This window comes from Spermophilus citellus, assembly GCF_964194105.1.
Source record: "Spermophilus citellus genome assembly, chromosome: 14".
In the NCBI taxonomy this organism is placed as follows: domain Eukaryota; kingdom Metazoa; phylum Chordata; class Mammalia; order Rodentia; family Sciuridae; genus Spermophilus; species Spermophilus citellus.
The window spans coordinates 80,681,368-80,703,856 of record NC_138194.1 but is presented as its reverse complement, the minus strand read 5'-3'; the positions used below and the strand labels follow the sequence as shown (position 1 = coordinate 80,703,856).

At 37.5% G+C, this 22,489-nt stretch overlaps 1 pseudogene across 1 annotated transcript; it reads left to right on the top strand.

The window, feature by feature from the left end:
- Positions 1 to 1,466: 1,466 nt before the first annotated feature.
- On the top strand, positions 1,467 to 2,840 carry LOC308633621 (elongation factor 1-alpha 1-like; annotated as a pseudogene). Its single transcript has one exon. The product of its transcript is annotated as an elongation factor 1-alpha 1-like (transcript).
- The last annotated feature ends 19,649 nt before the right edge of the window (positions 2,841 to 22,489 follow it).

The following is a 22,489-nucleotide window of genomic DNA, read 5'->3' as shown; positions in this document are numbered from 1 at the left end:
AGGTCAAGAGAGCAAATACTGTATGAAATAGCAGAACTAATGAGAAGAAAGTTGAATGATCCTAAATCTATTATCTGAAAAATAATTGACAAAGAGTAAGTGAAAAATATATATGAAATATAAAGAAAATGTTATGCAGAGTGCTTTGGTACAGAAATGGCATGAGAGATCTGTCTTAGAATAATTTGAGGAAAATTTGGAGAAAAGGTCAAAGGGATAAAATGATTAAGTGATACATTGATATTTATTAAGTAATAAAACCAGATTGTCTTCAAGGAATCCATAGCTAAAATGTACAGACATACAATATTATCAAATATAAATGTTTTAATAAAAGTGATGTTATTAGTTACAAACTGACTCTTAGGGGAAAAAATCATGTATAACTTGAGTAGTTAAGAAATATTTTATGACATATTGGCGCATCTTAAAAAGATAAGAAAAATATATTCAGGAAAGGAAATTTGATTAAAAAATAAAAGGCATAAAATTTTAATCATAGTGAAAGCACAGGGATTTGAAAGGGAATATCAAGATAGTATGCTCAGGGAGAAATACTCAGGTGAAATTGCTGGAAAACTAAAATCTGTATAGGATGACTTATACATTGCTGACTGTAATACAAGATAATGACCTATATTTAATCTTGGCAAAATCTGTGACTATGAAGACATCCATGTTTTAGATCCATTTTACATTTAGATAAATTTAAGATGAGAAGGCTGTGGGAACTAACCACATAAGACATATGTCACTTGGGTAGTTCATTTAGATATTGCTATGAAAAAAAAAATTCTATAAGGCAAATCATCATTGAAACATAAGCTAAAATTGAAAAAAATAAACCTAATAAGTACAGAAAAAATAACTTTTAAAAAATTCAGTAAATATAATTCTTTTTTAAAATATTTTTTAATTTGTAGATAGACATAATACCTTTATTTTATTTAATTATTTTTATGTGATGCTAAGGATCAAACCCAGTGCTTCACAGGCACTAGGCAAGCACTCTACCACTGAGCCACAACCCCAGGCCCCAATTAATATAATTCTTAAATTTTAGTAGAATTTCTTAGCAGGTCATTGTTCTAAAAGAACTCTCATAAGTATTTAAGATAAAATTAAATATTATTTTTAAAGTTTCAGAAAGATAGTTATAAAACAGAACAAGTTGCTAGGCAATTACCATTTTTATGAAAATGTGTTATATGACAGAAGATAAAAGAGTGAAATAAAAATAAAATTAATTAAACTAACAATACTGATCAAACAAATAGAAAAATTGAAAATGGAGAAAAAATATTTTCACTCATTTATTTTTCTTTGTTTCTAGTGATTGATATATATTAAGTAAATCATGTATCATAATTTTTTAATAAGAATCAGTTGTTTCTTTTTTTTCCCCCACAACAGGTTTGCTGTCAGAACACAGGTTTCATGAAAATGTTCCCGAAATCAAAGCCAAAATGGGAAAGGAAAAGATTCACATCAACATCATTGTCACTGGACACGTAGATTCGGGCAAGTCTATGACTACTGGCCATCTGATCTATAAATGTGGAAGGCTTGACAAAAGAACCATTGAAAAATTGAGAAGGAAGGCTGCGTCAAGTATTCCTGGGTCTTGGATAAACTGAAACATGAGTATGGTATCACCACTGACACTTCCCTGTGAAAATTTGAGACCAGAAAGTATTATGTGACTATTTTTGATGCCCCAGGACACAGAGACTTTATCAAAAACATGATGAGAGACACATCTCAGGCTGACTGGTTATTGCCACTGGTGTTGGTGAATTTGAAGCTGGTATCTCCAAGAATGGGAAGACCTGTGAGCATGCCCTTTTGTCCTACACACTGGGTGTGAAACAACTAATCATTAGTGTTAACAAAATGCATTCCACTGAGCCATCCTGCTGTCAGGAGAGAAAAGAGGAAATCGTTAAAGAAGTCAGCACCTACTTTAAGAAAATTGGCTACAACCCTGACATAATAGCATTTGTGCCAATTTCTAGTTGAAATGGTGAAAACATGTTGGAACTAAGTACTAATATGCCTTGGTTCAAGGGATGGAAAGTCACCCGTAAATATGGCAGTGCAGGTAGAACCACACTGCTTGAAGCTTGAAATTGCATTCTGTCATGGACTCATCCAAATGACAAGCTTTTACATCTACCTCTCCAGGATGTCTACAAAATTGGTGGTATGGTCCCTGTGGGCTGAGTGGAGACTAATGTTCTCCACTGCCTGCCATGGTGGTCACATTTGATCCCGTCAATGTTACAACTGAAGTAAAGTCAGTTGAAATACACCATGAAGCTTTGAGTGAAGCTCTTCCTGGGGACAATATGGGCTTCAATGTCAAGAATATGTCTGTCAAAGTTGTTCATTATGGCAATGTTGCTGGTGACACCAAAAATGACCCACCAATGGAAGCAGCTGGTTTCACTATTCAGGTGATTATCCTGAACATTCCAGGTCAAATCAGGCTGGCTATGCCCCCCTACCACTGGATTGTCACACAGCTCACATTGCTTGTAAATTTGCAGAGCTGAAAGAAAAGATTAATCACCCTTCTGGTAAAAAGCTGGAAGATGGTCCTAAATTCTTGAAATCTGGGTCCTAAATCCTTGAAATCTGGTGATGCTGCCATCATTGATATGTTTCCAGGAAAGTCCGTGTGTGTTGAGAGCCTCTCTGTCCAACCTCCTCTGGGTGGTTTTGCTATTCGTGATATGAGGCAGACAGTTGCTGTGGATGTCATCAAAGCAGTGGACAAGTAGGCTGCTGGAGCTGGCAAAGTCACCAAATCTGCCCAAAAAGCTCAGAAGACTAAATGAATATTGCCCCTCACATCTGCCACCCCAGTCTTAATCAGTGATGGAAGAATTGTCTCAGAATTGTTTGTCTCAATTGACCATTTAAGTTTGATAGTAAAAGACTGGTTAATTATAACAATACATCATAAAACCTTCAGATGAAAAGGAAAATGTCTTGTGGACCATTTTGTTTTTGTGTGTGGCAGTTTTAAGTTATTAGTTTTATAAATCAGCACTTTTTAATGGAAACAACTTGACCAAAAATCTGTCACATAATTTTGAAAACCATTAAAATAAAAGTTTAATGAGAGGGAAAAAAAGGAATCAGTTATTAGACCAAATTGACCTCCTAATCATATGGAAATTAATTCAGGAATGTAATTTTTAAGTTTAGTCCCTATCTGGCATCAAATTCATCTTTACTGTGGGTCTAGTTCTTTTTCATTTGTTTATTTCAAATTCTAGTGTAACCATTAATACACACATATATATAAATATTATAAATGATATTTTCTAGAACTTCATTCATTAATAATAATTTAAGGTTGTCCTTTTGCTTTAGTTTTAAAATATAGGTAAACCATATTAACAAAGCATTGAATTATTTCACTGCTATGAATGATTTTATAGTCTCATTGCATTAAATAGATATAATATTTAAAAAGGAAGAGATAAATGATTAAATGGAATTATTCAAACTTAAAAATCTTATAAATTCTATTACAAATTTTCCTGTTCACTACTTTTCATAATACCTCTATTTTTCTGTAGACCACCCCTCCCTTATTGTGAATTAAATTCTGAGTATCAGAGAAAATATTTGGCGTTTGGTTTTTTGGGATTGACTCATTTTGCTTAGCATGATATTCTCCAGTTCCATCCATTTACCGGCAAACACCATAATTTCATTCTTCTTTAATTCTGAGTAATATTCTATAGTGTATATTTTCTTTATCCATTCATCTACTGAAGGGCATCTAGGTTGGCTCCATAGTTTAGCTTTTGTGAGTTGAGCTGCTTTAAACATTGATGTGGCTGTGTCACTGTTATATGCTTATTTTAAGTCCTTTGGGTATAAACTGAGGAGTGGAGTAGTTGGGTCAAATGGTGGTTCTATTCCAAGTTTTCTGAGGAATCTCCATACTGCTTTCCATAATGATCACACCAATTTGCAGTCCTACCAGCAATGTATAAGTGTACTTTTTCCCAACATCCTTGCCAATATTTACTATTGCTGGTATTCTTGATAATTGCCATTCTGACTGGAATGAGATAAAATCTTAAAGAGTAGTTTTGATTTTCATTTCTCTAATTGCTAGAGATGTTGAACATTTTTTCACATATTTGATTGATTGTATTTCTTCTTCTGTGAAGTGTCTACTCAGTTCATTAGCCCATTTATTGATTGGGTTGTTTGTTTTTTCTTTCTTTTTTTGCGGGGAGGGTGTTAAGTTTTTTGAGTTCTTTATACATCCTGGAGAATAATTCTGTATCTGAGGTGAGCATGGTAAAGATTTTCTCCCATTCTGTAGCCTTTCTCTTCATGTACTTGATTGTTTCCTTTGCTGAGAAGAAGCTTCCTAGTTTGAATCCATCCCATTTATTTATTTTTGATTTTATTTTTTGCACTTTATGAGTCTTGTTAAGCAAGTCAGATCCTAGGCTGACATGGTGAAGATTTTGGTCTACTTTTTCTTCTAGTAGGTTCAGGATCTTTGTTCTAGTACCTTGGTATTAGGCTGAGGGAAGTGAAGGGAAGGGAGAGGTATGGGGGTAGAAAGGATAGTAGAATGAATAGGACATTATTACCCTTTTGTACATATATCATTACATGACCTGGGTGATTCTACAACATGTACAACCAGAAGAATGAGAAGTTATTCTCCATTTATGTATGATATGTCATGAAGCATTATACTATCAAGTATAACTAATTAGAATTAAAAAAAATAAAATAAACTATTTTTGTACAGTGTGGTAACATGAATCTGTAATTAGAAATTATTAGGATGAGTATCACATAATTTTTATAAAATATTATCATGTAACATTTTATAAAATATTCTATAATGTGATATTTTTCATTGATTATCTTCATATATGATGGTATAATTTCAATGTGAAGTTAAAATTTCAAAGCATAGTTTGGTATTTAACTGACCAGAATGCTCAGTAACAAAAATATCACATTTCAAAATAGCTATTCTCTTGATGCCTAGTTTCCTCATATCAGATTTTTATCTATAATTAAATCCAAGAATAATGAATAGACCCTGGAGATATAATCTAAGAAACATTTCTTAGTAGCTTAGTAGCTTTAATCATTTACTATTTGAATTTGTTAATTAATGGATATGGTTATCTATGACTGTGTTAATATTTTAATTATTATTTTATATAATCTGAAATGTTAGTGTAATTCACAGGTAGTGTTAATGAAAAATTTGCATGATTAAAGAGAATATCAATTTAATGAAGTGGTGATTTAAGCACAATAACCATAGCCCATTCACATTACTTCTGAAAATGTAAAAGTGGTAGAGGGATTAAAATGATAAACAATTTTAAATAATCAAGAAAAATATGTTGTTGTATATGATCTATTGTTGTCAGTGGTATTCAACTGAAAGTTATGTATGATATCTTAAAACCACTTGGCCAGATTAAGTCTGAGAAATTAAGTACCTATATAATGGAATAAGTAGAGAAATGAAAAAAATTTGCAAAACCCCACCGAGTAGTGAATTTGGTCAATGTTGTTAAAGTTTCTTAAGATGGATAAAGATACTTATAACTCTGAGGTCATTGATTCTTTTATCAGATTCATTCAGAATGCTCCACATTGTTGATATTCTACTTAAATCTCTGAATTTAGTTTTTATGTCAATTACTTTAATCCATATTTCCCTACGTTGCCTTGACACAAATATTTCCTGAATTTATATGTAATGGCTACAATTAATGTATTTATTTATTTAATATCCCACAATTATTGAGTGTTACCATATGCCAGATGTCATTCTGAGTTTTCTTATAAAGCAAAATAACAATATAGAGATTCTCATCTACTCTTATTTATACTCTACTCTAAAAATTAATGAGCATACAATAAAATAAAAATTATTATAAAAATATGTAAGCATATTAATTCCCCCATACATCATATATTTGAGGTCCTTGAGAACTAAACACTTGCTTTTAAATATGTATAATCTCATCTTCTATAAAGTAAAAGAAAATATTAGATTATACCTGTATTTGAGTCCCATGCTCAATGATGCCCCTGCTCTATTGCAATTTTTAACTATTTTCTAAGATATTTACACGTACATTTCTAAAAATTAGCATTTATTTCTTTAAAATATATTAGTTGTAGATTCCTCAAAAGACCAGTCATGGAATTCCCATGGAACCTAGCCGTGCCAATCCCAGATTTTTATCCTAAAGAATGAAAGTCATCATACTATAGGGATATGTGCATACCTATGTTTATAGAGGCACAATTAACAATAGCCAAACTATGGAGTCAGCCTATGTGTCCATTAACAAAAGAGTGGGTTAAAAAAAAATGTAGTGTGTACACACTATGGAGTTTTGTTCAACCATAAAGAAAAGTGAAATTATTATATGTTATTTGCAGGAAAATGGATGGAATTTGAGACTATTGTGTTAACTCAGAAGGACAATAATCATATTTTTGTCTCTTAATGTGGAAACTAGAGAGGAAAAAAGAAAAGAAAGATAGGGACAGATGGTCTCATGAAAATCAATGGGAGATCAGTAGAGTAGCGGAAATGGACCAGAGAGCAGGGGTAGGTGAGAGGAAATAGAGAAATACTGGGGAATGATTAGTCAAATTATATTGTTTTATTGTGTGCATGTATGAATATATAACAACATCCCACAATTATGTATAACTGTAATGCACCGAAAACTGGAAAATATATAAGTATAGATGTATATTTGTTTCAAATATTACCTATTCTAGTTCTACTATGAAAATAAGTATTTACTGTATTATTTTTCCCAGTATAATATAGATTCATCCTTCTGAATCTTCTTCAGGTAATTTCAAAAGAATACTTTAAACTACTTGATATAAATATTAAATTTACATAACACAGACACAGTGACTTCACTTTATAACCCAAGTTATGAAATAGATTATCTAACATTCTAGAAGCACCATTATCACTACCCTTCAAATACCTCAAAGGTAACTATTATTTTGACTTTCGAAGAAAGAAAAGGGTTTTATAGTTTTGGGCTTTATTCAAAAGAAAGTGTAGACATGTTATATCCATAGTACCATTTGTTTAAATTTGTTTGTAAGATTCATACATGTGATGTAAAGTTAGCTTAATTTTATTATTTAAAGTTATTTATCCAATTTACTGCTGATGTACATAGGCATATTTCCACTTTTTTAAAAATACTTTTTTAGTTGTAGGTGGACACATACCTTTATTTTATTTGTTCAGTTTTTATGTGGTGCTGAGGATTGAACCCAGTGCCTTATACATGATAGGCAAGTGCTCTACCACCTGAGCCACAACCCCAGGCCCCATTTGCACTTTTTAAGATGAATTATTGTGGTAAACATACTTAATATAAATTTATGGTGCTTATATATTTTAAAGTTTTGTGTAAATGCATCCATATTGAGGTTTAATTGACAGAAAAGCAAATATTTCCAGTCATCTCCATTCTCTTGTGTAGATACAATATTTTACCTGGTATGATTTTTTTTTTTTCTGTTTTAACATCTCATAGTGCTGATCTGCTATGGATTCATTGAAAGATTTTTTTATTTTTGTAGCCTGAGAAAGTCATTATTTCATCTTTATTTTTGAAGGATACTTTTCTAGGTATTTAACTGTAGACTAATGAGATTATTTTTTCCTCAGTAATTTAAAGATATTTCATAATCCTTTGTCCTGAATTGTTTCTGACTGCAGTTCAGCCTGCTATCTTTATTTTAACATGTCTTTTTTTCTCTCTCCTTCCCATCACACCTCTCTGGTTTGTTATAATTAGTTGTAAGTACTTTATTAACAAAATTGATGTAATTTTCTTTTTTTTCCTATGAAAGAGGATCTTTGATATACTTGGATATAGTCAGTTAATACTGGAATATTTTTAGCCATGGTTTAATCAAATATGTGACTGTGGTCTACTTTATACTTTGAATACAGCTCTTGATGCTCTGCCACTTCAATTTATTTTTAAAATGGACATGTTTCTTTCTCTTCCTCTCCCCTCCTCCTCCCTAATCTCTTTCCCCCTCCCTAATCTCAAGAGAAACAGGATTATCTTTCTTCCCCACTTTTAGACAAAGATATCTGTCATTGGATACACACTCACCATAAAAACAAAGTAATCCAGACTTTGGGGATGGTACCAGAAGATCTCAGAAGTGCCAATCTCCCAAATTAACAAGTGAATTACAACTCCAGAGAACATATGGAATGTAGCCTTTGAATCACTTCTTTAAAAGTCCCCTGTTTCTGCTAATGGACAGAATGATAACCCTCAAGACAGGAGACCCCTGTGTTTCTCCTTTGCTAGCAAAGCAATAAACCTTCTTTTTCCTTTTGTCTCAAAACCCTGTTCTCCTTATTAGATTGGCATTGGGGTCAAGAACCTAGCTTTCGGCAACTTATTCCTTGCCTATAGGACTCCAGGAACATTAGATAGATGGCTGTTGTCCTATAGCTAATGACAATCCACTCATCTCCCCCACACACCGTTTTGTTTTGTTTTGAATAGCACCTGTTGCTATGTCCAAGTTCACTATACTTTCAAAGGAGAAACCCAGGGATTCCTGTCCTAAGGGTTATGATTCTGCCCATCAGCAGGAACAGGGGACTTTTGAAGAAATTATTCAAAGGCTGCAGTATCTAATTTAACATCTTTCATCCCCAGTACTATATATTTTATCTCCTGTATTGCATATTTTTACTCTAGAGGATTTCTATATCATGCCAATCATTAATTCCATAAAACACTTGAAATAATATGGATACAATAAAGCTTTGCTAATGAACTTACATTACAGTTATGATAGCATTTTCAATGTTTTTGATGCATAATTCTTTCACATTCTGAGACACATCTTGGTCTCTTTGTATTGATTGATGTTTTTCTTCTCATTATTGGAAGAATTTGCATGCTCCATTGCATGTCTGGCTATTTTTTAGTACTTGCCCAATATTGTAAATTTTATTTTTTTTTTTTGTTCCTGAACATTTTTGTACTTCTAGAAATACACTAGAGTTTTACTCTCTGTTACGATTAAGTTATTGGACATATTTTTATCTCCAGAGATTTTTTTTTCCTAAAGTTTATGTAGTGATGTTAGAACACCCTCACAAATTAGTATCCTAACAGGAATTTTTCCTAACTATATAGTTTCCTTTTAGAATCTGGATTATTTTACTGTTCTCTTATATAATTTTTCCTTTTATTCTATTTTTATTCAAATATATTTTTGTTGAAATTTTAAAGTTTTTATTAGAATTAGATAGATGGTATCCTATACCACATTGTTTCTGCTAGGAAAACTCACTCATTGCAAATGAAATAGACAAGGTGCTCATGTTCATGGAGTTCTGATGTTTCAGTTGGGATGTCTGGACCATGGATGATTAATCTTAATGGATCTATCAGAACTATGTTATTTTGGTCATCATTATAGCTTTTATGGCTGAATTTTTATGAGGGATATTTTCTGATCCCTATGGTTGATATATTAATAATCATCCATAATCCATGGGTTCAATGAAAGAACATGGGTGACTGAGGTGTTTTTCTATTGTTGTGTTCTTGCCTACAGTCGTGTTTGGTATCTCCAACTCCAGAGTCTCAACCATTTTAGAAACTTAGAGATAAAGGGGAAATTTTCTGTTTGGCAGGAAGAAGGATATCTTATAGCTTAATTACTTTTCGTATAGATTTTTAACCAATTTCTTTTTAGTTTCAAGTATATCTCCCCTTTTGGATATTCAATTTATCTCTACCCCCAAGCCTTTCTGTACTTCTTACTTTTCTAACTGTTAGCATTCATATCAGTTTATACAACCCCTTAATTTGTATCTTCTAGTCATTTATATTCTCGAATCCAAACTCTAATTGGCATTGCATTCTCTCCTATACTGTTTTTCATTATAAATATAACCTCTTTTTTATCCATTTACAATCAATTTGATAGGTTTTAAAAGGGCATGGAAGTAAAGGTAAGTAATTATATCACCATGTTTAACTGGTAGACACATTTATTAACCCTCGCACTGCAAGATTAACATGCAATACTTAGTATAAATGTGACCCACCAGATATCTTTAGCTTATTAAATTGCACCAATCTATTAAGAACAAAGTATTCATGAAGAAGGCAGCCACCAAAATATTTTGTCTAAGAACCAACAACTTGTTGTTGCTCTCTCTATAGAATAAATCTCATAGTGTTTGTTTCAAAAGACAAAAAGGCAATTGAATAATTTTATTAATAAACATTTCATAAATTTAAAATATATCTTGAATTATGTCTTTTATTAAAATGCCACAATTCACCTTATTACACATGAATGTAAACTTACTCATACAAAATATGATTAGTTTGCTTGTAAGCATGTTTTTGGGGTTTTGCTTTATTTTGTACTTTGGATTGCATGTGTTCTACTTTTTCTAGGTTTAAGGTTTTTTTTTTTTTTATAAATTTTCCATTTTATTTTCTGTTCCTTAAGACCAACATTCTATAAATTTTTTAAAAGGATAAATGATGAAAAAAATTAATACAATTAAATGTTATAGTATCAAATGAAGGAGTAAACTAAGCCACAGTATAGAATGTTTTATTGTTAGTAGTAAGAGAAAGGTATCTGGAGAAGTGTTGTGCTTGAACAAGCTGCCAAATAGCAACAAAAGTGAGTATTGGAAGTGTGATGAATACCCAACATCAAATTTATTGGACTTACACTACACTATTATCCAGTGGGTTGTCTTTTATGAATCTTCAAATAACATCATGACAATCAAAGATGTGAGTTTCCTTTCAATTGAAACAAAGAGTATACTACAGAATATAGTGCATTTTTCCAAAATAAAAACAAAATAATGTTCACCCATACAAAATTGATTAGTTTTGTTGCTAAAGGCAAGAGTAAGCCCCGGAACAGAAACATCATTCAAAGTTGTCCCTCTTGTAGCAAAAACATGTTCAAGTCAAACTACTTCTAAGGAGTTAGTAAAATCATATGTAATATTAATGAAAATATTATTCTCATAGATAAAGCAGAGTAAGCTGTTGGCAAAATTCCTCCATCAAGTGATAGTTAGACTTCATATAATATTAATGCATCTGATGTGGAAAAGCAATTATTATTATATATGCATGCCAGAAATTGTTTAATTTGCATTTGGATAAAAACACTGACTTAGTATAAATCAGCCCTTGGCATAGGAATAGTTCTTATGTGCTTAGACTTTTTTCTCTTTTTCCTAAATTCGATGATAGTCAGAAAAGAAATTTTTGCTTACTTAAATGTTCCATTGTGCTCCATGATTTAAACGATAAAGAGGTTTAGAGTTTTCAGTCTTCTGTCTATACACAGCAAGTAGTGAGCTGTCCTAAAATGCTAAAATGTTTGCCTTAGTCACAGAAAAACATTTGACTGAATACAACATTCTAGCCTCATCTTCAATTTAAAAAAAGAAAAAGAAAAAAAAAAGAAAATGAATGTGACCACTTCATAATCACGGAGTCTTTCTGGTGTGTTTGATATAAAAATTAAAATGAAGTAAAAAAAAAGTGTATTAAATTTTTAGTAGAATGGGATTCCTGAGTTTCTAAAACAAGAAATGCAAAGTACACTTCATGACACAGAAAAAGATAGAATATTGAAATGATCAGGAATTTCCTTTTCCATCTAAATAGCATTTTTAGAATTATAAATAACCTGCAATTCTCACTTCATGGTCAAAATATCTTGATTTTTTAAGACAATCTATGAAATTTCTAGTGAACAGCTTCATGATACCTAGCATTTGATGTTTACTTGTTTTATTTGTCAGATGAATGATATAATGTCATGTTATAGAGCATATTTTGAAGCTATGTAAAACAATTATAACAGTAACTAAAGAAATGCCTTCCAACACTGAAGGCATACAGCCAGTAAAAAGAGAACACACATAAAGTTTAATACCCAATGAAGGAAATGTCAACCTGGCCTAATGGCCTGCAATATGCTGATTGATTCAGCATTCAGTGGAACACAGTCCAAATCATTGGTTCCTTTCAAAACAAAGCTACAACAGCTAAAAGCTATTTGCCACCTTGTCTGATGAATTCTACACGTGCCCCTGTTTTGTTGAAATATTTATTATTACATTTTCAGTTAAAAAACATTAAAACCAGTACAGCTTCAGGAATAATCTAGGCTATTTATTACTAACAAATATTTATCAAGGAACAGGTTACATACCATGTTCTATATACTGAGAGCAAAACAATGAAGTTAAAAAGGAAAAGCAAAGATTCAGGAAGGGTGGGAAGGAAGGGAGAAGGAGAGAGAAAAGAAAATGAAAAGGTAAATAAGGAAGGACCTACTTTCTCAATCCTTAAACATGATTGGAGACAAAAAAAGATAATTCACAGATTCATATGTAACACAAGAGTACATAAAAAGCATAATGTCTCATAATACAATCCAATTGTAATCACTATGTATTTAATATTGTTAATTGTACACATCAGTTTTTTTTGATGAAGTAAATTTTCCACAATATTGCTTATTTTCATTTAATTATGATTTATTCTACTGACAAACAGTGAATTACCGTGATGATTTGAAGACATACAATATACTTTTTAAAAAAATATATAATTGTACTGTAACAATGCACCTACTTCTTGATATAATACTTGAGAATACTTCCATAGTGAGTGTGTAAATCTAAAAAGAAAAATAGAATATTTTAAGAACATCTATTAAAATTACAATGGTTCATCAGTGCTTCAAAAATTTCATCCATCATTCTGTGTTCATGGGCTTAACATTCATTCAGAAGAATGTTTAATTTGCATTTGAACATAATAAAAATTGGTATGTACTATAGAACATATAATTTTACCAGATTTATTCATGCCCCCAGAAAGATTCAAGATCATATGAACATGAACTATTATTTAAACCACTCTGTCTTTAGGCAAAGTGAGTTCCTGAAGTCATCCTGTGATATTCCCTAGAGTTATACAATGCATAATTGGAGTGGATATATTCAGATATTTTTCTATATTGGTTCCTTTACTTGTGCAGCAAAGTTTATTGTAAAAAAGTGAAATCACTAGAACTGTATCTAAAGAGGAACACTAACCAACCAAAAGCAATACCATATTGCTGGAAGGTCTATAGAGATTAGTGCTACCATCCTTCACCTTGCTTATTTAGCTTGTGTGGAAAACAATGAATTTTGGAGAATGAGTATGGAATATTTTAAACTTAATCAAGTGATGAATTCAAATGTATCTTCTGTTCAAGTAATTTTATCATTTGGGCAAATGAATACTTCTGATGTCAAATGGTATACAGTTTGATGTGAAGAGATAGATCTGGCCTGGTTTAAAGATTATTTTGCTCCATATACAGAAACCACCTGAAAGTGAGGAGCTATAACATGCACTTTCTGGGAAATCCTTGAAGAATAATCATGAGGGGAAAAACTCCCAGTGAGCCAAACTCCAATCAGTTTACACAGTTCATTTCTTTTATGAAGTAGAAATAACCAGATTTACAATTATATACTAATTCATGAATTTTATCCAGTGGTTTAGCTGGATAGTAAGGCCTTGGAAGGAAATATGATTGAAACATTGGTGATAAGGAGACTTAGGGATTTACCTGCTCAGTTTTCAGTAATTTAGTGGATAGTATACATTGTTCTGTGGTGTCTTTCTTTTGCATCTCCTATCATTGCCCAATGGACTCATGGACAAAATGGTGATAGAAGCAGGGTCTGTGGTCATGCATGGGCTCTACAACATGCACTTTTGTAACAGGCATGGATAGAGCCATGAATGAGTACCCAATCTGCCAGGAATAGAAAGCCGCAGAGTTCCTGATGAGGTACCATTTCCCTAAGTGATCAGTGAGCTACCCAGTAGTAGATTGTTATTTTGAATCATGTGTTAGTTCTTTGTGACTGTGACCAAAATATATGACAAGAGCGATTTACAGAAAGACTTATGTTGGTTCATAGTCTCAGAGAATTCAGTCCATAATGACTAACACTTAGAAAAATTATGGTAGAAGGGCAGGGCAAATAAATCTTTCAACTCATGGCAGACAGAAAGCAGAGAGAATAAGGAGAAGGGTCAGGGTCTGGGGACCAGATAAAGCATTTCAGGCCACCATCCCCAGAAATCTACTTTTTCCAACTAGTCCCACATCCTAGTATAGTCCATCCAGCTATCAATGAATAAATCCATTTGGCAGATTAATTCCCTAATGATGTCAGAGCCCTAAAATTCCCACCTCTGAACCTCACTGCATTGGGGATTATGCTTTCAACACATGAGCTTTTTAGAGACATTCTAGTATTCAAACCACAATACACCACTTCTATCAGGAAAAAGACAGTGTTTGGTTTGTACTGGAATAATACTCTGGATTTGAAATTTCTTCTTGTATAAAATTTTCTCTTGTAAACAAGCTTTCTGAGAGGGGCAGAGCAGAGCCGCTGCCCGCACCCAGAACAGGCCTAGTGACCTGCCGGCGTGGTATCACTTCACCCCAACTGCAGTAGGGGCCGAGCAGAGCCGCTGCCAGAGCCCACAAGGTAGGCAGACCTGCGACCGACCGGCGGAACAGGCCCAGCGGCTTGCCGGTGTGGTAGACACATCACACCAATTGGAGTAGGGGCACAGCAGAGCCGCTGCCCGCATCCGGAACAGGCCCAACGACCCGCGGGCATGGTAGTCACGTCACCCCAATTGGAGTAGGGGCACAGCAGAGCCTTCGCCCTCGCCCGGAACAGGCCCAGCGGCCCGACGGCATGGTAGTCACGTCACCCCAATTGGAGTAGGGGTAGAGCAGAGCAGACACCGCCCGCGCCCGGGACAGGCCCAGAGGCCCGCCAGAGTGGTAGTCATGTCACCCCAATTGGAGTGGGGCAGAGCAGAGCCGCCGCCCGCGCCCGGAATAGGCCCAGCGGCCCGACGGCGTGGTAGTCACGTCACCCCAATTGGAGTAGGGGCAGAGCAGAGCCGCCACCCGTGCCCGCAATGTAGGCAGGCCTGTGACCGACCGGCGGAACAGGCCCAGCAGCCTGCCGGCGCGGCAGACACGTCACCCCATTTGGACTAGGGGCAGAGCAGAGCCGCCGCTCGTGCCAACAAGGTAGGCAGACTGGCCGGAGGAACAGGCCCAGCGGCCTGCCGGCATGGTAGACATGTCACCCCAATTGGAGTAGGGGCAGAGCAGAGCCGCCGCCCACGCCTGGAACATGCCCAGCGACCCGCCACTGTGGAAGTCACGTCACCCCAATTGGAGTAGGGGCAGAGCAGAGCCGCCTCCTGCTCCCGGAACAGGCCCAGCGACCCGCCAGCGTGGTTGACACGTCACCCCAATTGGAGTAAGGGCAGAGCAGAGCCGCCGCCCGCGCCTGCCAGGTAGGCAGACCTGCGACCGACCGGAAGAACAGGCTCACGGGTCTGCGGGCATGGTAGACAGGTCACACCAACTGGAGGAGGGGCAGAGCAGAGCCGCCACCCGCGCCTACAAGGTAGGTAGACCTGCGACCGACCAACAGAACAGACCCAGCGGCCTGCCAGCGTGGTAGACAGATCACCCCAATTGGAGGAGGAGCACAGCCGCTGCCCGCCCTGCAAGGGAGACTTTTCAACTATACAAGAGCAATATAAATATATAGGGGGAAATTTTCAAAAACACAACAGTTTCACCAAGCAGAAAGAAACGCGAGCAGTATGAAACGACAAGGAAAGAAAGGACCACAAGCAATGCAGGTCAACTCAACTTTAGAAGAGGTAATAGCTGCAGCAGATGGAATGTCAGATAAAGAATTCAGGATATACATGCTTCAGATGATCTGGAGTCTCAGGGAAGACATTAGACAGCAAAATCAGACAATGAAAGATCACTTCGACAATGAATTACATAAACAAATCCAAGAAGCAAAAGATCAACTATACAGGGAGATAGAGGTAATAAAAAACAAACAAGCAGAAATCCTAGAAATGCAGGAAGCAATAAACCAACTTAAAAACTCAATTGAGAATACTACCAGCAGAGTAGAACTCTTAGAAGATAGAACATCAGACAATGAAGACAAAGTATTTCAACTTGAAAAGAACATAGACAGCTCAGCAAGACTGTTAAGGAACCACGAGCAGAACATCCAAGAAATATGGGATAACATAAAGAGACCAAACTTAAGAGTCATTGGGATACAGGAAGGTATAGAGGTCCAAACCATAGGAAGGAGCAACCTATTCAATGAAATAATACGAGAAAACTTCCCAGACTTCAAGAATGAGACAGAATCACAAATCCTAGAAGCCTACAGGACGGCCGAATGTGCAAAATCATAAGAGATCCACACCTAGACACATTATAATGAAGATGCCCAGCATACAGAATAAGGAGAGAATTTTAAAAGCTACAAGAGAAAGAAAGCAGATTACATTTAGGGGTAAACCAATCAGGATAACAGATGATCTTTAAACACAGGCTCTGAAAGCTAGAAGATCCTGGAATAACATATTTCAAACACTGAAAGAAAATGGGTTCCAACCAAGAATCGTGTATCCAGCGAAATTAAGCTTCAGGATGGAAGATGAAATTAAAACCTTCCACGATAAACAAAAGTTAAAAGAATTTGCAGCTAGAAAACCATCTCTTCAAAACATCCTTGGCAAAACATTTCAGGAAGAGGAAATGGAAAATAACAATGAAAACCAACAGTGGGAGGTAGGACAGGAAAGGGGGGGAAATAATCAAAGAGGAAAACAAACCATGTTTAGTAACATAAATAAACAAATATGGCTGGAAGAACAAACCATATCTCAATAATAACCCTAAATGTTAATGGCTTAAACTCACCAATTAAGAGACACAGGCTAGTAGAATGGATCACAAAACAAGACCCAACAATATGCTGCCTACAGGAGACGCATTTGATAGGAAAAGATATACATAGACTGAAGGTGAAAGGTTGGGAAAAATCATATCACTCATATGGACTTCAGAAACAAGCAGGAGTGTCCATACTCATATCAAATAAAATAGATTTCAAGCCAAAGTTAATCAAAAGGCATAAAGAGGGACACTACATACTGCTCAAGGGAACCATACATCAACAAGACATAACAATCATAAATATATATGCCCCAAACAACGGTGCAGCTATGTTCATCAAGCAAACTCTTCTCAAGTTCAAGAGTCTAATAGACCACCATACAATAATCATGGTAGACTTCAACACACCTCTCTCACCACTGGACAGATCTTCCAAACAAAAGTTGAATAAGGAAACTATAGAACTCAATAACACAATTAACAACCTAGACTTAATTGACATATATAGAATATACCACCCAACATCAAGCAGTTACACTTTTTTCTCAGCAGCACATGGATCCTTCTCAAAAATAGATCATATATTATGTCACATGGCAACTCTTAGACAATATAAAGGAGTAGAAATAATACCATGCATCTTCTCTGATCATAATGGAATGAAACTGAAAATCAACGATAAAAGAAGGAAGGAAAAATCATGCATCACTTGGAGAATGAACAATAGGTTACTGAATGATCAGTGGGTTACAGAAGACATAAAGGAGGAAATAAAAAAATTCTTAGAGATAAATGAAAACACAGACACAACATATCAGAATCTATGGGACACAATGAAAAGAGTTTTAAGAGGAAAATTCATTGCCTGGTGGTCATTCCTCAAAAAAAGAAAAAAACAACAAATAAATGAGCTCACACTTCATCTCAAAGCCCTAGAAAAGGAAGAGCAAAACAACAGAAAATGTAGCAGAAGGCAAGAAATAATTAAAATCAGAGCGGAAATCAATGAAATTGAAACAAAAGAAACTATTGAAAAAATTAACAAAACTAAAAGTTGGTTCTTCGAAAAAATAAATAAGATCAACAGACCTTTAGCCATGCTAACGAAGAGAAGAAGAGAGAGAACTCAAATTACTAACTTACGGGATGAAAAAGGCAATATCACAACAGATGCTACAGAAATACAGAAGACAATTAGAAATTATTTTGAAAACCTATATTGCAATAAAATAGAAGATAGTGAAGACATTGATAAATTTCTTAAGTCATATGATTTGCCCAGACTGAGTCAGGAGGATAAACACAATTTGAATAGACCAATATCAATGGATGAAATTGAAGAAGCCATCAAAAGACTACCAACCAAGAAAAGCCCAGGACCGGATGGGTATACAGCGGAGTTTTACAAAACCTTTAAAGAAGAATTAATACCAATACTTTTCAAGATATTTCAGGAAATAGAAAAAGAGGGAGCTCTTCCAAATTCATTCTATGAGGCCAACATCACCCTGATTCCGAAACCAGACAAAGACACCTCAAAGAAAGAAAACTACAGACCAATATCTCTAATGAACCTAGATTCAAAAATCCTCAATAAAATTCTGGCGAATCGAATACAAAAACACATCAAAAAAATTGTGCACCATGATCAAGTAGGATTCATCCCTGGGATGCAAGGCTGGTTCAATATACGGAAATCAATAAATGTTATTCACCACATCAATAGACTTAAAGATAAGAACCATATGATCATCTCGATAGACGCAGAGAAAGCATTCGACAAAGTACAGCATCCCTTTATGTTCAAAACATTAGAAAAACTAGGGATAACAGGAACTTACCTTGACATTGTAAAAGCTATCTATGCTAAGCCTCAGGCTAGCAAAATTCTGAATGGACAAAAGTTAAGGGCATTCCCTCTAAAATCTGAAACAAGACAGGGATGCCCTCTATCACCACTTCTATTCAATATAGTTCTCGAAACACTGGCCAGAGCAATTAGACAGACAAAAGAAATTAAAGACATAAAAATAGGAAAAGAAGAACTTAAATTATCACTATTTGCAGATGACATGATTCTATACCTAGAAGACCCAAAAGGGTCTACAAAGAAACTACTAGAACTAATAAATGAATTCAGCAAAGTGGCAGGATATAAAATCAACACGCATAAATCAAAGGCATTTCTGTATATCAGCGACAAAACTTCTGAAATGGAAATGAGGAAAAACACTCCATTCACAATATCCTCAAAAAAATAAAATACTTGGGAATCAACCTAACAAAAGAGGTGAAAGACTTATACAATGAAAACTACAGAACCCTAAAGAGAGAAGTAGAAGAAGATCTTAGAAGATGGAAAAATATACCCTGTTCATGGATAGGCAGAACTAACATCATCAAAATGGCGATATTACCAAAAGTTCTCTATAGGTTTAATGCAATGCCAATCAAAATCCCAACGGCATATCTTGTAGAAATAGATAAAGCAATCATGAAATTCATATGGAAAAATAAAAGACCAAGAATAGCAAAAACAATGCTAAGCAGGAAGTGTGAATCAGGCGGTATACGGATACCAGACTTCAAACTATACTACAGAGCAATAGTAACAAAAACAGCATGGTACTGGTACCAAAACATGCAGGTGGACCAATGGTACAGAATAGAGGACACAGTAACCAATCCACAAAACTACAACTATCTTATATTTGATAAAGGGGCTAAAAGCATGCAATGGAGGAAGGATAGCATCTTCAACAAATGGTGCTGGGACAACTGGAAATCCATATGCATCAAAATGAAACTGAATCCCTTTCTCTCGCCATGCACAAAAGTTAACTCAAAATGGATCAAGGAGCTTGATATCAAATCAGAGACACGGTGTCTGATAGAAGAAAAAGTTGGCTCCTATCTACATACTGTGGGGTCGGGCTCCAAATTCCTCAATAGGACACCCATAGCACAAGAGTTAATAACTAGAATCAACAAATGGGACTTACTCAAACTAAAAAGTTTTTTCTCAGCAAGAGAAACAATAAGAGAGGTAAATAGGGAGCCTACATCCTGGGAAAAAATCTTACTCCTCACACTTCAGATAGAGCCCTAATATCTAGAGTATACAAAGAACTCAAAAAATTAGAAAATAAGATAACAAATAACCCAATCAACAAATGGGCCAAGGACCTGAACAGACACTTCTCAGAGGAGGACATACAATCAATCAACAAGTACATGAAAAAATGCTCACCATCTCTAGCAGTCAGAGAAATGCAAATCAAAACCACCCTAGATACCATCTCACTCCAGTAAGATTGGCAGCCACTATGAAGTCAAACAACAACAAGTGCTGGCGAGGATGTGGAGAAAAGGGTACTCTTGTACATTGCTGGTGGGATTGCAAATGGGTGCAGCCAATTTGGAAAGCAGTATGGAGATTCCTGGGAAAGCTGGGAATGGAACCACCATTTGACCCAGCTATTGCCCTTCTCGGACTATTCCCTGAAGACCTTGAAAGAGCATGCTACAGGGATACTGCCACATCGATGTTCCTAGCAGCACAATTCACAACAGCTAGACTGTGGAACCAACCTAGATGCCCTTCAATAGATGAATGGATAAAAAAAAATATGGGATTGTGTTACGGACCGGAAGATGGCGGCCAAGGGAGTGCAGCACACCAGTACGCTGCGCCACTGTGTGGGAGAAACACGAGGTGAAATGGCTGAAGGCTACCTTGGTGGGAATCCCCAGTGAAATTGAAGTGCTCCAGAATCTAGAGGTCAAAATTCCAGCGCGCGGGATTTGGCCGCAGGGGCTTGGTAGCGGGCGATTTCTCCACACGGAGCGAAGCAGTACTTGGTCGGCGGACCGCCCCGTGGATGGAGTCTGGGACGCGCCCGAGTTAATTAGCCGCGAGTTACCAGAGAGGGATTACAGCGAAGCGGATTCTGCAGGCTCCTGCCAGTGGCACACTAGCCGCGCTGAGTGCTGAATTCCAGCTTTGAAATACAGGAGAGAATCGGTCCAGTTCGTTTCCCGACACCGGTCAGAACACGCAGGAGAACTGCAGCCGCCACCATGGAGAGCTGATGCAATCATCCCTGTTTTCTACTGATCTCAGCTCATTCAACTACAGAACAGGTGATTCCAGGCTGGTATTTGCCTGCGTCGCGCAGACAGATCGCTCAGGCTCGGGATTGGAAACTCTGAGGAGAATACTCTTCAGGCCTCACCCCTGGCAAGGCGGGCGCCGGGCCTTGAGCGGCCAGATTCTAGTTCCCCGGTTGCTTTGGCCCAGGGCGGGAGATCCTTCTTGGCCCGGGGCTACGGAACCCGCGGCGACTGTGTCTTTGACCCTGCCCCTGTCTGAGCATACACTGAGCTGGGAGAGGTTGGAGCTGCCAGGCCCGGGCGGGGGCCGCCTGGGCCTGAGGCTGGGGTACCTCTGTGGACCCTGCTCCGAGCAGAGTGTGGCAGGGATCGGAGAGGCTGGGTTCTGGCCCTCGTGGCTGCTTGAGCCCAGGGCCGCGGAGCCTGCGGGGACCGCGAGCTGAGGCCAGCCACAAGTGAAACTTGCGACGAGGGTCAGCGGGACTCTGTCTCCTGGAACAGCTTTAACCCGGAGCTGGAGAGCCCGCGGGAAGTGTGTCTTAGACTCTGCTCCAAGGGGAGCGTAAACCGAGCAGGGAGAGTTTGGTGCGGCCAGGCTTGGGCACCTAGCAGGGAGAGTCTGGTGCGGCCAGGCTTGGGCTCCCGGGGCGGCTCTGGCCTGGGTTTGGGGAACCCGCGGCGGTTGCCCTGAGGAGCCTGCTCCTAGCAGAAAGTGGCGGGGATCGGAGAGACCGGCTCCTGGCTCCCGAAGCGGCTCTGGCTCAGGGTTGGGGATCCTACAGGGACTGCTTCTTGGTCCGGGTCCTGCTGGGTACTGCGGGGGCCTGGAGGGCAGAGTGGAGCTGCCTCCTGTGCCCAGAGCAGGCTAAGGGTCCCGCCGGTGTGGTATCGCGACACCCCAACTGCAGCTGGGGCCGAGGAGAGTAGCCGCCCACGCCTGGAACAGGACCAGCGACCCGACGGCAGGGTAGCCAAGTCAACCCACTTGGAGTAGAGGCCGTGAAGAGCTGCAGTCTGACCCTGCAAGGTAGGCAGTCCTGCGTCCCACTGGCAGGACAGGCTCGGCAGCCGGCCAGAGTAGTGGACGAGTAGCATCGAGGCAGTCACGTCACACTGGTTGGAGTGGGGGTTGAACAGAGCCGCCGCCAGCATCCGGAAGGAGCCCAGAGACCCGTTGGAGAGGCAGTTAGGTACCCCCACTGGGAGTGGGGGTTGAGCAGAACTGCAGCCCAGGCCCGCAGGGTGGGCAGATCTGAGACCCACCGGCGGAACAGGCTTGGAGGCCGACCAGTGTGGTAGACAAGTCACATCAATTGGAGTAGGGGTGGAGAAGAGCTGCTGCCCACGTCCGGATCAGGACCAACGATCCGAGGACGTGGTAGGAACGTCACCGCAATTGGAGTGGGGGCAGAGTAGAGCAGCCACCCGTGCCCGCAGGGTGGGCAGACCTACGACCAACCAG